Consider the following 13,574-nt stretch of genomic DNA (forward strand, 5'->3'; position numbering starts at 1 on the left):
CACAGTTAAAACTCTTGACTCGGTACCTTTTATGTAGTACTCTAACAATATTTCATATTTACCTTTTTCGGCATTTCTTGAATTGAGGGTCGAAGTATTCCTTCTAAGTTAATCCTTAGTGTCAAAATGAGCAAGCCAAACAACTGTCATGAAATTTCTATGTACATATATACATATTATCTGATCAAATTTGACCATGACTGACAGAAAAAACATTTTCAAGTATTTACAAATCATTATTATCGCCGTTTAAATAGGTTCCTGTGCAAGAAAAAACATGCCAAAATTTGCTCTTATTTTCCGTATACTTATTAGAAGCCTTAGATTAGATGGTCTTCACAGTCTCGTCATCAGAATGCAAACGTATGAAGGGTATATTAATCTAGGAACAAAAGGTTTATCGATTTGGTTTGAGCGTGCGTGTGTTTAAGTGGACCAGTCCGGGTCAAATTTGATCAGATGTGTAAGCTGTTCATTTTCTTTCAAAAATAAGATATGAAGATACTATATCAACTGAGTTAAATTTTAAAAATTTATGGATAATGTTATTATTGATTAAAATAACATGGCAAACCAGGTCCGTAGGCTTCGACTACTGCACAAGAATAACATGATCTATACCTTCTAACTTTCGATTTCCTTTATTGTATTATTTACTGCACCAGAAATAGGTGTGTTGATGTAAAAATGAATTCGATCTCAAAAATGCATTCCATTTTTGCAATTTAAGATCCATAAAAAACATTATTAATTTTTAGTCTCATTTCATCTAAAGTTTCCCACACTTTCCAATAATATTTGCTCTAAAGCACACTCTCCAAGCATTTATTTGTTTACAATAACAGACAATAATAATTTTTTAATTGCCCACCATAGCGCGACACAGCATCAGTAGAATGCGTGTTGTTTAATTCAATTTGTATTTGTTGTTAATTGCCAACTAATCGCATTGCTCAGTATGGCAACGCACAAACAAATAACCTACTCACCCCACTTACAAATACAAATACACATGCAACCATGCATACAAACTTTCTAGTGCACCACTTAACACTTAGCACCGCACTTTGCCACTTGGGCGCATGAGAGGCTACTCACATACATACATACTTATATATGATTATATACATACTTACTATACTATATATATATATATATATATATATATACACACATATATATATACATATCGATGTCAATTGACGGAAAGTAAGCACCAAACGCTAGAGGGGTGTTCGAGCGCCGGGCTGCTGGCCTTTGCGAGGGTGCCTACGCGATTAGCAGTTTGTAGCCGCTTGTTGTGCCTGTTATCGGCGATCAAGCGTTGTGATACTGGCATAGTGATAGCGCTGCTTTGTTGTATATTTTAATGCTTGTATAGCTTATTTATCCTAGCTTGAGTGTGTATGTGTATATGTGTGCGTTTGTGGACTTGTGTGGTATCCTTTCTATTTATTACGCACACTAATCTGCTTTAATATTTTTTAATTGCTTTTATGGCCAATTATAAATGTTAGTCTAACCGTGTGCACGCACACAAGCGCTGACATACACATACACGCACACATTTGCGTTCTATTTGTTTAGTGATATGTCATATGAAGCGGCTTAGCTTGTTATTTTTAACTACCAAGCGTTGATTCCTTTTTTGGATATATGTACGTGTGTGTTTGTATGCTCTCGTGTTTGCTTGTTTGTATGTTAGTATATACATATGTACATATGAATATCAGATCCTGGTTCGGTTGCACGCCTAAATGCACCCTTAGCTGCGGCTTTGGCCATTATCTGTCCGCTTTAGTTATAAATACATGAGCAAATAAAAAGATAGGGTGTGAAGTTGCTTGATAACGGTGTTTACAATTTACCCCTTACGGATATGTCTATTTATTTGCAATTGATATGAAGCTTGTGGGAATTTTTCAAGTGAAGGAGATTCTCCTTTGGTAAAGCAAATTATCAAACATTAAAAACTTAATAGGTGAAACAAGACAAAAAAATTGGAAAAGGAAAACGAAATGTAATAAAAAAAACTATAAATAAATAATTAAATTGAAGAATTGATTAGAAGGACAATGAAACAAAAATGTTTTTTATTTTTTTTTTTCTGACAAAGTCCTCAGAGATTTCATTACTGCCTTAAATAACCTTCGCCGAAATTAAAAAGTTTTCAAGACAAGGACTTGATTTTGATTGCTCGGTTTGTGGGAGAGCTACATGGTATGTATATGCTAAAGTGGTCTGATATCGTACAAAATTTGAGATACATATCTCAAACATTGAGAAACTGGTTCATATATGTATATACAGACTAGCAGGCATGGCTAAATCGATAATTTTTGTATATATGTATCTTATATGGTCTCTGGCCTTTTCTCATGGGTTTCCTGGGGTAAAAAACAGCCTTTTTTCAAATTTTTTTTTCTTATAAAAAATGAAATATTTTAAAAGTTTTATTGTATATATCAACAAAAAAATTCTGAAATTTTTGGAAAAAAATATTTCAAATTCGGCTATTGCGACACCATTTCTGGTAACCCTTCGGAAAAAAGTTGCGCCCGCGTTGATAGGATAACTGCTTATAAGATCATCTAAACTGAAAAAATACGTGTTTTAGCTAAAACTTTAAATTAAAAAACCAAAATTGGATTTTTGGCATAAATTTTTACAAAAATATTAAAATTTCAATGAAGCTTTCGCGATATTTTTTTTTTCAAAGAGTTGTAGTCAACAAATAATATACTTCATCTAAGTCTTTAAGAATTGTATCTCAAAGACCTGCGTAAAATTTCAAGAAGGTCGGTAGAGTAGGTCTCGAGAAATCTTGCCAACCAAGCCAATCGGGTTACAAGCGACACACTTCTGGCTAAATCCTGAGGCCTTAGGCTAGTCACGAGAGCACAAGTTTTCAAGGCTGTACCTCTGAAACTATTACTCAGATCTACTTGAAAATATAGGACAGCATTCTAGAGGTTTTGTAGCATTTAATAAGAGAACAATAAAATTGTCAAATTTTTACACCGGCTCCAATAAAACATGCTCATTCGATGTCGAATGTAAAATATTATGTCTCTGTCAAATTTAATTATTCGCACTTTTAGTAGTTTTTAACAATACCGTTATATGGAAAATAGAAGGGGTTATCTTCCGATTTGATCCATTTTTACAGTGTCGATATGGTTGACGTTTTATTTCCCTAGCTTTGATTACTGCAAGTTGCAAGAGTATAAAGTATTCGTTTGCCCCGAACTTAACTTCCAATTTGGCCTCAGTTTTAGCGAGCATTAAGATCTAAAAACAGGAAATAGTTAATGGGGATCGAAATCTGGAGAATACGGTTGCAGTTCGAAGTCCCATTCATGTATTTTGTTATCATTTTCACTGACTTGTGCCACGGCCCATTGCTTCATGAAACAGTATGATTTTTGATTGGACTTCGGACTGCAAAGATGGATCCTTGTTTCACCCATTGTCTCATATTGATGCAAAAACGAGCCGTTATTGCACTTGCTCCGAAACAGCAATCCGTCAATGAGAGCTCATGTGGCACCCATTTTGCACAGCCCCTTCTCATAATAAAATATTCGTGAATGATATAATATACACGTTCATTTTCTATTGATAGAGTATCTGCTATCGCGATCATTTCAAATTATTTGGTAAACTTTTTTGATGTTTTAGTCGGTAACAACCTTTTTTGGGCGTCCTGTGCCGTTACCGTTTTCATTGTTCATTTTACCGCCTCTAAACTAATTTGATTGAAATTTATTAACAATTATGTAAAAAAATAAATTATTATGAAAAATTGTTTAGCATAAAATTTTGCCTTGGAGTTGAAAGTATTTTCATAGCTCACAGCATCGGTTACACCCGAACTCAGGTTTTCATTACTTTTTGTATTTACAGTTATTTCGATATTTTTAATTACTAATTTTAAAATCAAAGAATTGTAATTAAACCCAATTGTTTGTGTCTTTGCCTTACTCCCATACTTATTAGCATACTTTAAGGCGCTTGATGGATGCTAATCTAATTTTACTTCCGCTAAAAGCAATTGAACTCCCCGGCTACAACAACAACACTGCAAAATGTAATCTGCAGTTCAATGATATTTACATATTTGTATTGCCGAGATAAGCACTCATCATACGTACACATACATACATGGGTATTAATACACCCTAGCAGCAATAATAGCTGCATTAGATTCTAGTCACGCGCGTGATATATATATAAGTTGACGCTTTTACAAGGGCGAACAAAAGACGTGACGCTGAATTGCCAAGCGCGACAATTTAGCGAAATAGGCTTTGCCAAATACATACAGAGAGCACTTACATATATTTACATGTATGTGTGTGTGTTGAAATACAAAGAACTGTTGCGCAGCTTACAGCGCGTAGCTGTAAAAAAACAACAAACAAACACAAACAAAAAATGCGCAGCATTTTCACTAATTCCACGGAAGTTTTTAGACATTTTTTGTAAAAAGAAAACTTTTAGGCTGATTTATGGAAATTCGCTGAAAAGAATATGCCAAAAAAAGATTTGAGGAATCCATTTGAAAAGCACTTAATAGCGTGTCGATTGCTTTGCATTAGCAATTTATTCATGTCATCGTTGGTATATTGTAGGCACTCGCGTTCGTACGCGGTCATTGCCGGTGACGTCAAGCTTCTCTGCTGATATGGAAACGCCTTATTTCTAATGACTGTGGGAATTTTCAGTTACAAAAACATATTTTGAATTTTTCTTGCAACCTGCGAAAGTTGCACGCTTGAATGGCTCAAAAGAGGCGCTTAGTTTAATGCTATGCTTCATCAACATGTTAAGGGAGTGAGAAAGAAGAGGTAAGAGAATGATAAAGAAGAGTTAAGAGCGTGATTGAAAAGTATTAAGAGCAAAAAAGTAGATATTAAAGAGAGTGAAAGAAAGAGTGGGGTGTAAAGTGTTTAGGGTAGTAGCTCTCAAGTTTCAAAGAGTTATTTTCTTAAGAGTCTATTATGTGCGTCACTTTGCTTATAAGTATATCTCAAATTAATTTTTCATGTAAAATTAACTTTTTCAATAATTATAAATTATAATTTACATATACTTATCTTTCTCTATTACTCTTTACAGAATCATAAAACATTCTTCAAGTGCCGTAAACGCAATTAGAAGTCAATAAAGGTAAGCAAATAATTAATAGTTAGAGTATTTTTTTCAAGGTGCGAGTGAAACAAGTGCTATAGACCCCAAAACCGGAAAAAAGAGTTGCCACCTACCTAGAACTTTTTCTCCATATTCTATTACATCTCAATTTTTGCAACGTATTTATCAAGCTAAATCGAGTGATTTAAATGACCTAATGGGTAAGGGTAAGTGAAAAATGAGTTGCCACCTAATAACAATTTTTTATTAAATTTGTGTCATATTCAAATTTTTACAATTTGTGGTATTTATCAAACAGAAAATATTTAAAAGATTTACAAATAGTTTTAATAAGGTTGCCATTTAAATGAAAAATAAGTTGCCACCTAATTGGAATTTTTTTATTAATTCGTATTATATCACAATTTTTACAATGTATTTATCAATCCAAATCTAGTGGTTTAAATGACCTAAAAATATTTTGCGTAAGGTTGCTATTTAAGTGAAAAATGAGTTGCCACCTAAATACAATTTTTAATTTTTTTTTTGTTATATCCCAATTGATACACTTTATTGTATTTATCAAAAAGATTTAAAACACCGAAAAATATTTTGTGTAAGGATGCCATTGAAGTGAAAAATGAGTTGCCACCTATTATATTTGTTTCTATTAATTTGTATTATATCACAATTTTTACAATTTATGATATTTATTAAACCGAAAAGATTTAAATGATCTACAAATATTTTGGGTAAGGTTGCCGTTTAAGCAAAAAGTGAGTTGCCACTTATTTGAAATTCTATTAATATTGTATAATATGCCAATTTTAAAAATATACATATATCAAACTGCAAAGGTTTAAGTGACCAACGTTTAAATATATTAAAAAAGGTTGCCACCTATTTAGCAAAATAAAATTTTTGAATAAGATACATTTATTACTAGCATAAGGAACGATCTAAAGAGGTTTAAAAAAATTGCAACTAAAAATATTTACAAGAAGGGTTAAAACTATGCTGATAAGGGTTGCCATCTTTTCGCAAATATTAGTGCACTTTGAAAAATAAAAATTTAAAATAAAGGAATTATAACAATATGTTCATCAAAGATGGTGAATGTTCACAAAATAAAGAAAGTAATGTAATTTGTATTTAGGTATATTACATAAGAAATTTAAATAGTTAAAGTTATTTTAAGAAAGGTTGCCACCTGATCACAAATAAAAAAATAACATAATATATACAATAAAAAAAATGTGTTTCGGAAAAGCAAATTAAATGGATACGTTTTTTAAAGGTATGCAGCTAAAGATATTAAAGAAGGTTATAAAAAAGATGTTGTTTCAGAGTTGCCACCTATTATTCATCCCACTTTTTATTATTTAAAATTTATTAATATTGATATGGATATCATACTATTGAGAGTTAAAAAGGCTTTTGATTAAAAATATTTTTTACAAAGGTTGCCAGCTATTTAAAAATTTGTAAATTAATATACATATGTACATACATGTATTTGGTAAATAAGATAAATTAAATATTAGATAATTATATAAAACTAATAATATTTATTAAGCCTCACGAATGAAAACACTTTGGAGAAGGCTCCGAAAAATTTAATCTATATGGTATAAACTAGTCCCTAAATAACTAGTAAAAAATATGAGTTTTTTTGTTTTTTATTATAAATGAGTTGCTTCGAGCAAAGAAAAGACATAAAATCACTCACAAGAAATTATTGACAATAGAAGTGATTAGGATTCATAACAACTTTTTACTTTCTGTTAAATGAAGTACTCTTTTAGGCAATGATCTGTAGAACTGGGGCTTGGAAATTTATTAAATATAAATTTATTTGAAAATATTTTTTTACGAAAAATAATATAAATAACAACTTATAATTAATTTTTTACGAAACATTTTTTTTCGAAAAATAATATAAATAACAACTGGTTGTGAAACTCATTTCCTTATAACTAGTTATAAACTAGTTTAAATTGAACTAGTTGGTTCTTAAACTAATTAATTCCTTTATACTTTTTTTTCAATGATTTTTTTTTTAAACAATATTCTGTGGAATTGACCCTCAACTCCTTTCGTTGTAACTAGTTATAAACTAGTTCACTTTACACTAGTTTAGTGGTTCTTTAAAAATCTAATTCTTGTTTGCCGTTCAACGAATAAATTTACATAATCATTCAAGAAATATCGCAGCGAAGATCCAATATACCGATAACCCACCTCTTTAAGCAATTATAAAATAGAGCTTCATTCTCAAACGCCTAAGAAGTATTATCTTAAATTTTATTATGTAACAACATTGCGCGATGAAACTCATTCCACACCCTGTGCTCTCCAATCTGTTGGCCTGCAGAGGAAAAAAAAATCGATTTCACTCAAATAATTCTACATTCAATCAAGTAAAAGCGGAACCCTCGTAAGAATATTTAAATAATTCAATTTATATTTATAAATCTCCGGGCAGCTTTCAGTTACGAATTTAATTATTTAAGTTCAATACAGAACGTGTAAATGCAAATGTGGGCAAAAGAGGCCAAAAGACCGCACCACCGCCACCACCACACGCACGCACGCTCACTAGCAAGCATTATGTTGTTACGTCAATTGATTGAATTTCTGATTAAGTTGCATTGTTTATTCAGGCATTGATTTGTTGCCGCACGGGCCGCTTCGGCAGGGCAAGCCGTCGCACAGGTGGCTTGTCTATGCAGGCATGCGTGTTTGTGTGTATATGTATGTAGGTTTGTGCGTACCCAAGCGTAGGTGCTGCAATTATAAATACAATTGCCTTTGCGAGGAGGACTCCATGTCCACAGCTATCAATAGCGCCTTAATTAAATGCAACAAAGCTGCTTTATAAATGTTTGCACAAACGACGATAATAAGTTGCACATTTATGCATTAAAGTCAATGAGTTAAAAGTAAGTCAATGGCGTCAAGTGATGGGCATACAGAAATGGCAGGTGAATGTACACAAACACAAACACACACATACATCTACTCAATACTCAAACTTAAATACAGTAGAGTATACATTGAAAGAATCAAAATAATGGGTAGCGCTGATATGAGTAATGAAAATATATAAATTGAAGAAAGTAAGGTGACACTAACTTTTGGGCGGTATCTCGAAAGTATATACTTTTGGCAATTGTTAAAATTCCAAGGGTGTAAAAACTGAAGTAGCGTGTTTCTGGCAACACTGCTGCCCTGCTTTCCAAGACACTTCTGGCCGATATGCGTTACGAGGTTACTGCCCTGATTGCTGCTTGACTGTCTAGGTGGATGATGACTCTGGAATTGTATGCAGGTGCATTAGGGGCCAGCTTCGCGGCTTTCGCAATAGCAAAGAGCTCAGCTTGAAATATATTGCAGTGGTCCAGCAACTTAAAAGGATACCTTATGCCTAACTCTGAATTGGATATTCCCGCCCCAACTCCATCGTCCTTTTTCGAGCCATCCGTATAGATGTTTAGAGTATTGCACGTAGCTAACAGACTTTTAAGTCAGCGATATTTTCCTGTGTTTACTTTGCACTTTCTTTCCCAGTTGAAAAGTGGGATCGTGTAGCCGGTGTTGGCTCAACCGCCATTACCAACCGAGCTATGCCTGAAGGTTCTATATGTAAATTCTCCTGTAGCCAGTACTCGTCCGCCAATTTTGCTGCGCAGTTTTCAGCGAAGAGGTCTATAGGTGGTAGATTTAGTACCAGTTCAAGTGCCGCCGTTGGAGTTGTTCTTAAAGCTCCTGTTATGCATAGCGCAGCGAGTCTCCGAATCTTTTCTATTGGCTTCCGGTAGATGGAATTCTGCACGATTGTCCACCATACTACAGGAAACTAGACTCACTCTTTCTTTCAGGTTGTGCTTCCACACCAGTTTGCTGTTCAAGACTACGCCAAGGTACTTGATACGGTCCTTGAAAGAGAGTTGTGTCCCACTTATAGAAGGAAACTTCCATAAAGGAATTTTGTCCTTTCTTGTGATCGCAAACAGATCCGTTTTCCACGGGTTCAACGCCAGACCCCCTTACGATGCTCACTTCTGGACTCTATTGAAAGTCGCTACATAAATTAACGAAAAGTTTGGGGATCCTTATTTTTGGGGTATAGAAGTTATGAGAAATTATAGACCGGTTTCAATATTTTTGGTTCCTAATTGCTCTTCAGCAGCTTTTGAAGTCATGCTTGAGCTCACTCCACTTCACCTAATAATCGGTCAGGTGGCCAAATGCACACTGCTCCAAATGACAGCAGAAGGGTGTGGCAGAGGTAAGGGAATCTAATGCCAGCGGATGGAAGAATAAAGTGGTTTAATACTAATGACTCTTCTCCCAAATGGTTAACTTCACCAAGAAGTTCAGGGTTACCCTTAGCAGCAAGGCTGAATAGATTAGAGGTAGTACAACGACGGCTCTAAAACGTTAGAGGGAATTGATGCAGGAGTCAAAGGACCACACACCAAACCAAACCTCTATACCTATGGGAAGTTTTCCGAGCATTTTTCAAGCAGAAGTCTCCAATGAAACTATCACTACTAACGTATAACCATACTTAGCGATAGTCAAGCAGCACTTAAATCAATCTCTGCCTATGAGATCAAATCGCGACTAGTACAGGAGTGTAGAAAAATGGTTAATAGTCTAGCGGAACGTAACCAAGTGCACCTCATCTGGGCGCCCAGTCACAAAGGTATATCCGGGATTGAAGTGACTGATAAGCTCGCCCGCTCCGAAGCATCCACTAACATGCTAGTGACCTGAACCTTACATCGTGGTGGGTCCTCATACCATAGAGGATCTGCTCCGCAAGGAAGAAGGAGTAGGCAGAAAGCGGTACTGCCTACAATTTCAAGACATGCGTAATGTCGAGCTTAAATATGTAATCAACTTGCCTAGGAACAAATTCAGGCTACTTGTCGCGTTCTACACTGGCCCCCGAAAGTTTAAAAGGACTATTGCGTAAATTTCGGGTTCTGCGACTAGCACCTAGCAGTATAAATAAATATCTTGAATAATTAGTATTGTTATATGGAGAGAGGTGTGGTTATGAATACCTGATTTTCATACTAACATGTGGCAATAAGTTGCGAAGCTTGCACAAACTCTGTAGCTCTGAAAGCTTTAGACTTATTTCACGGCAATCAAATTTATTTCAGTGTAAGGTCACACTCACTTTTTTCTAATAGAAATTGATTGTAATGTAACTCCAATCTAATATCATACGTTGTTCAATATTACTCTGTGCAACATGTTGCAAGTACACAACTTTATGCAACATATGAACCACCCTGTCATGCGAAAGTTCATTTATCAGCAATATAATTGTCTTTTAATTAGTTTATTCAAACAAACATGAATAAAATCGCGAATAAAAGGAATTTATCAATCTGACGACGCACAGTTATCTGCATTGTTGGTTGGAAATAAATTTTCACTCAAATGACAAACCATCAGTTAAGCGTCACTCATTTGTTGTTGACTAAAATTAAACACTTTCCACATAACTTATTACTCTTATCAGCTCGTTTTGGCATTTTATCGCATTTCAACTTTGTGCCACCGTCACTATTACACAGATAACAAAACACAATAGTTGTGCGTTTGTAGTAATGGACGCATGTATGTGTATGAGTATGTGTGCCGGTGTGTGTAAGTGAAATTAACTTTCGTGATAAATTCATTCTATCGTCGTGGCCACCCGCAAACCGTCATTAGGGACTTACAAACAATGTACCGTTGTTGGTGAGCAATAATTCACGAGCACACATCGGCGACACAGATTGGCCGACACAAGGCGCATTGATGTAGTAAATCGAGCAAAAGCCGCTTGCGTGTGGCTTTGCGGCACTTTATGACTCCATATTTGATTTGTAGTTCACAAAAAGTGTGTAAAAAAATTATGTCTACAATGTCATATGTATTATGTCTACAATGGATTAATATTTTTGTAGATTAGTTTGCGAAAACTGGGATGACATTTTGTTTTTGAATGTTTTGGTGGAGTTCATGGAGCGTGTCAACTGATTTATGCTTTCTGAGCGAAGCTTTCATAACTAACCATACATATAATCAGATGAAAAAATAATGAGAAAAAATTCATGAGTTTGTTGTGGTAGCTACCTAATATCGTAAACTCCGAAGGTTTTCTAGTTCAATGTTTCTTCAGGTGGCTTAGAACCAGAGTTACAAGCTATAGCGTGGTTTATATCTTACCTGGAAATTGGTGCATACTTTAGTATACCTTTGATTACCATCCACTAAGCCGGTAATACCATCTGATCAAAATTGAGCCGGACTAACAAAAATTTCTGAATATAACAAGCCTTTTTTCTTCTACTTCTTCTTTATTGGCGTAAACACTGCTATGCGGTTATACCCAAGCTTATAATAGCGCACCAGTCGTCCTTTATTTTCAATGTCTGAAACCAATTGGAGATTCCAAGTGTAGTCAGGTCCTTCTCCACTCCATTGGAAAGACCAGGTGTCTCTTAATTCGCTGAACTATGTCAATGCTGTCGTTTACCTCGTACAGCTCATCGAACCATCGACTGCGGTATTCGCCATTTCCAATGCGAAAAGATCCACAAATCTTCCGCAGAACCTTTCTCTCGAAAACTCGTAATGTCGTCACTTCAAATGTTTTCAACGTAAATGCGTCTGAACCATAAAGCAGAACGGGGATGATGAGAGACTTGTAGAGTTTGGTCTTTGTTCGTCGATAGAGGAAAAGACATAGCCTTTATTGCCGCTTCATTTAATTCAATTTTCCATACACTTTTTTAAGTACCGGATGTGGTTTTCGGTTTCGGTTCATATTTAAAACGCCATTCACTAGATATTTGAACAGTTTCGTTGTCATATTCATAAACCAATGTCTCATCAAGTAATGATGCATTTGATAAGCTGGGGCGGAAACTACGATGTCAGGTATCTCTTTTGCGACAACTACTTTTGAAGAAGTCAGGACTTTCGATGTGAGTCTAAAATTGACACACTTCGTACCCAAAACATTAACCAAAATGTGTTGAGTCGATCCATAAGAGATGTTAAGATCCTCTGCTACTTCTCTGATACCAATATGACATCATTCATCAATCATTTTTTTTGCACTGTAGTGTTATCGCCTTTAATAGATGAAGATGGATGAATGACAAGGAGGCAAATTTTCAATGCTTTCACGGTCCTCTCTAAATACCTTGTGTGTTATTTTCAAGGATTTCGAGGCCCTGATTTCATAAGAATCACCGACCCGAGTCAAATATTTTGGTATGCGTATAAATGGTTCTTTTTCTTTATTTCTAATACCACCAATGATATCTAGCAGCTATTTTGAGCTTGTTCTCGGTTTTACGTAATTGTCCTGTCAATGGGATCAGTCAAGTTCCAAAGTTGATCGAACCGCCTTCAAAAATTATTGATTTTGATAGCACCAAACTACCCCTTTACATACAAAAATCTAAAATGCCCGAATGCATTTTTTGATTTCATTTCAATTCTCGATGAGACTTACATTTTATGTTCAAAACTTCAAAGTCTTCAGCTCGTCTAAGAATACTTTGTGAAACTATAGATTACAAGACTAATTACTCAGCTTTACGAATAGATATTTGTTTTTCATTTGCGGTTAGAAATGATATTACGACAAATAAGAAATCAGATTAACTCTGGTATAATCAGAATAAAAGCCGAATTATCATATACATAAGCGTACCCTTTAGTATGATGAGTTGTACCTCATTTGGGTTCCTCGCCTTGAAGGATTAATAGAAAAAGACTTTATTTAGTCTATCGAAACACGGAATTTATCAACGTTGTGATATTTTTGAACAGAGATGAGATATATCTACATCCCATCAATCAGGTATAAACGCTTTCCACACAGGGCCTTGATATAATCTGTTCAGGGTATTAAAAACGTCTGTAAAAATACTAATGGCAAATGATTAAACTCGATTTTCTGTGGAATATAAATATATTTTTACAAATGATTAAATATCAATTATTAACAAATATTTTAAGCAAATTTTACCACATAACTTTAAGAGCTTGGGGATTATAAAAATATCTAATTCAGTAAATGAGTAACAAATTAAAAATTTAAGATATAAGGCGGCCTCATTAAATTAATGAGTGATCTAAGTGAAATCTCTAATCAGTTAAACTGTTTTGAGTCTCAAAACAGTTGATTGGGTTATTATAGTTCTAACTCTCTTAATTAATAAAAGAGCGCTATGCTTTGCACGCAAATTTCTTTGAAAAAGCGCTCTTCTGTCTCAAACGACAAACTCAAAATTCGAAATGATAAATATTTGATCGCAAGATGACCTTGTGCTAATCTTTAATATCACGTTACCTTTGAGTTAAGGAATGAGCGATTGCAGTTTTTTATGCAAAGAGAGTAGGGAGAGAAAAATAATGAG

General features: G+C 34.5%; 1 protein-coding gene across 1 annotated transcript in view; it reads left to right on the top strand.

Moving 5' to 3' along the window:
- Positions 1-13,574, top strand: part of LOC105228497 (protein numb) — a 108,964-nt gene that overhangs the window by 40,197 nt on the left and 55,193 nt on the right. Inside the window, exon 2 of the mRNA XM_049446892.1 lies at positions 5,122-5,172. The gene's annotated coding sequence lies outside the window, so the exon portion shown is untranslated. The remainder of the gene's footprint in view (positions 1-5,121; positions 5,173-13,574) is intronic.

The sequence above is a fragment of the Bactrocera dorsalis genome, chromosome 1 (genome assembly GCF_023373825.1).
Source record: "Bactrocera dorsalis isolate Fly_Bdor chromosome 1, ASM2337382v1, whole genome shotgun sequence".
Taxonomy (NCBI): domain Eukaryota; kingdom Metazoa; phylum Arthropoda; class Insecta; order Diptera; family Tephritidae; genus Bactrocera; species Bactrocera dorsalis.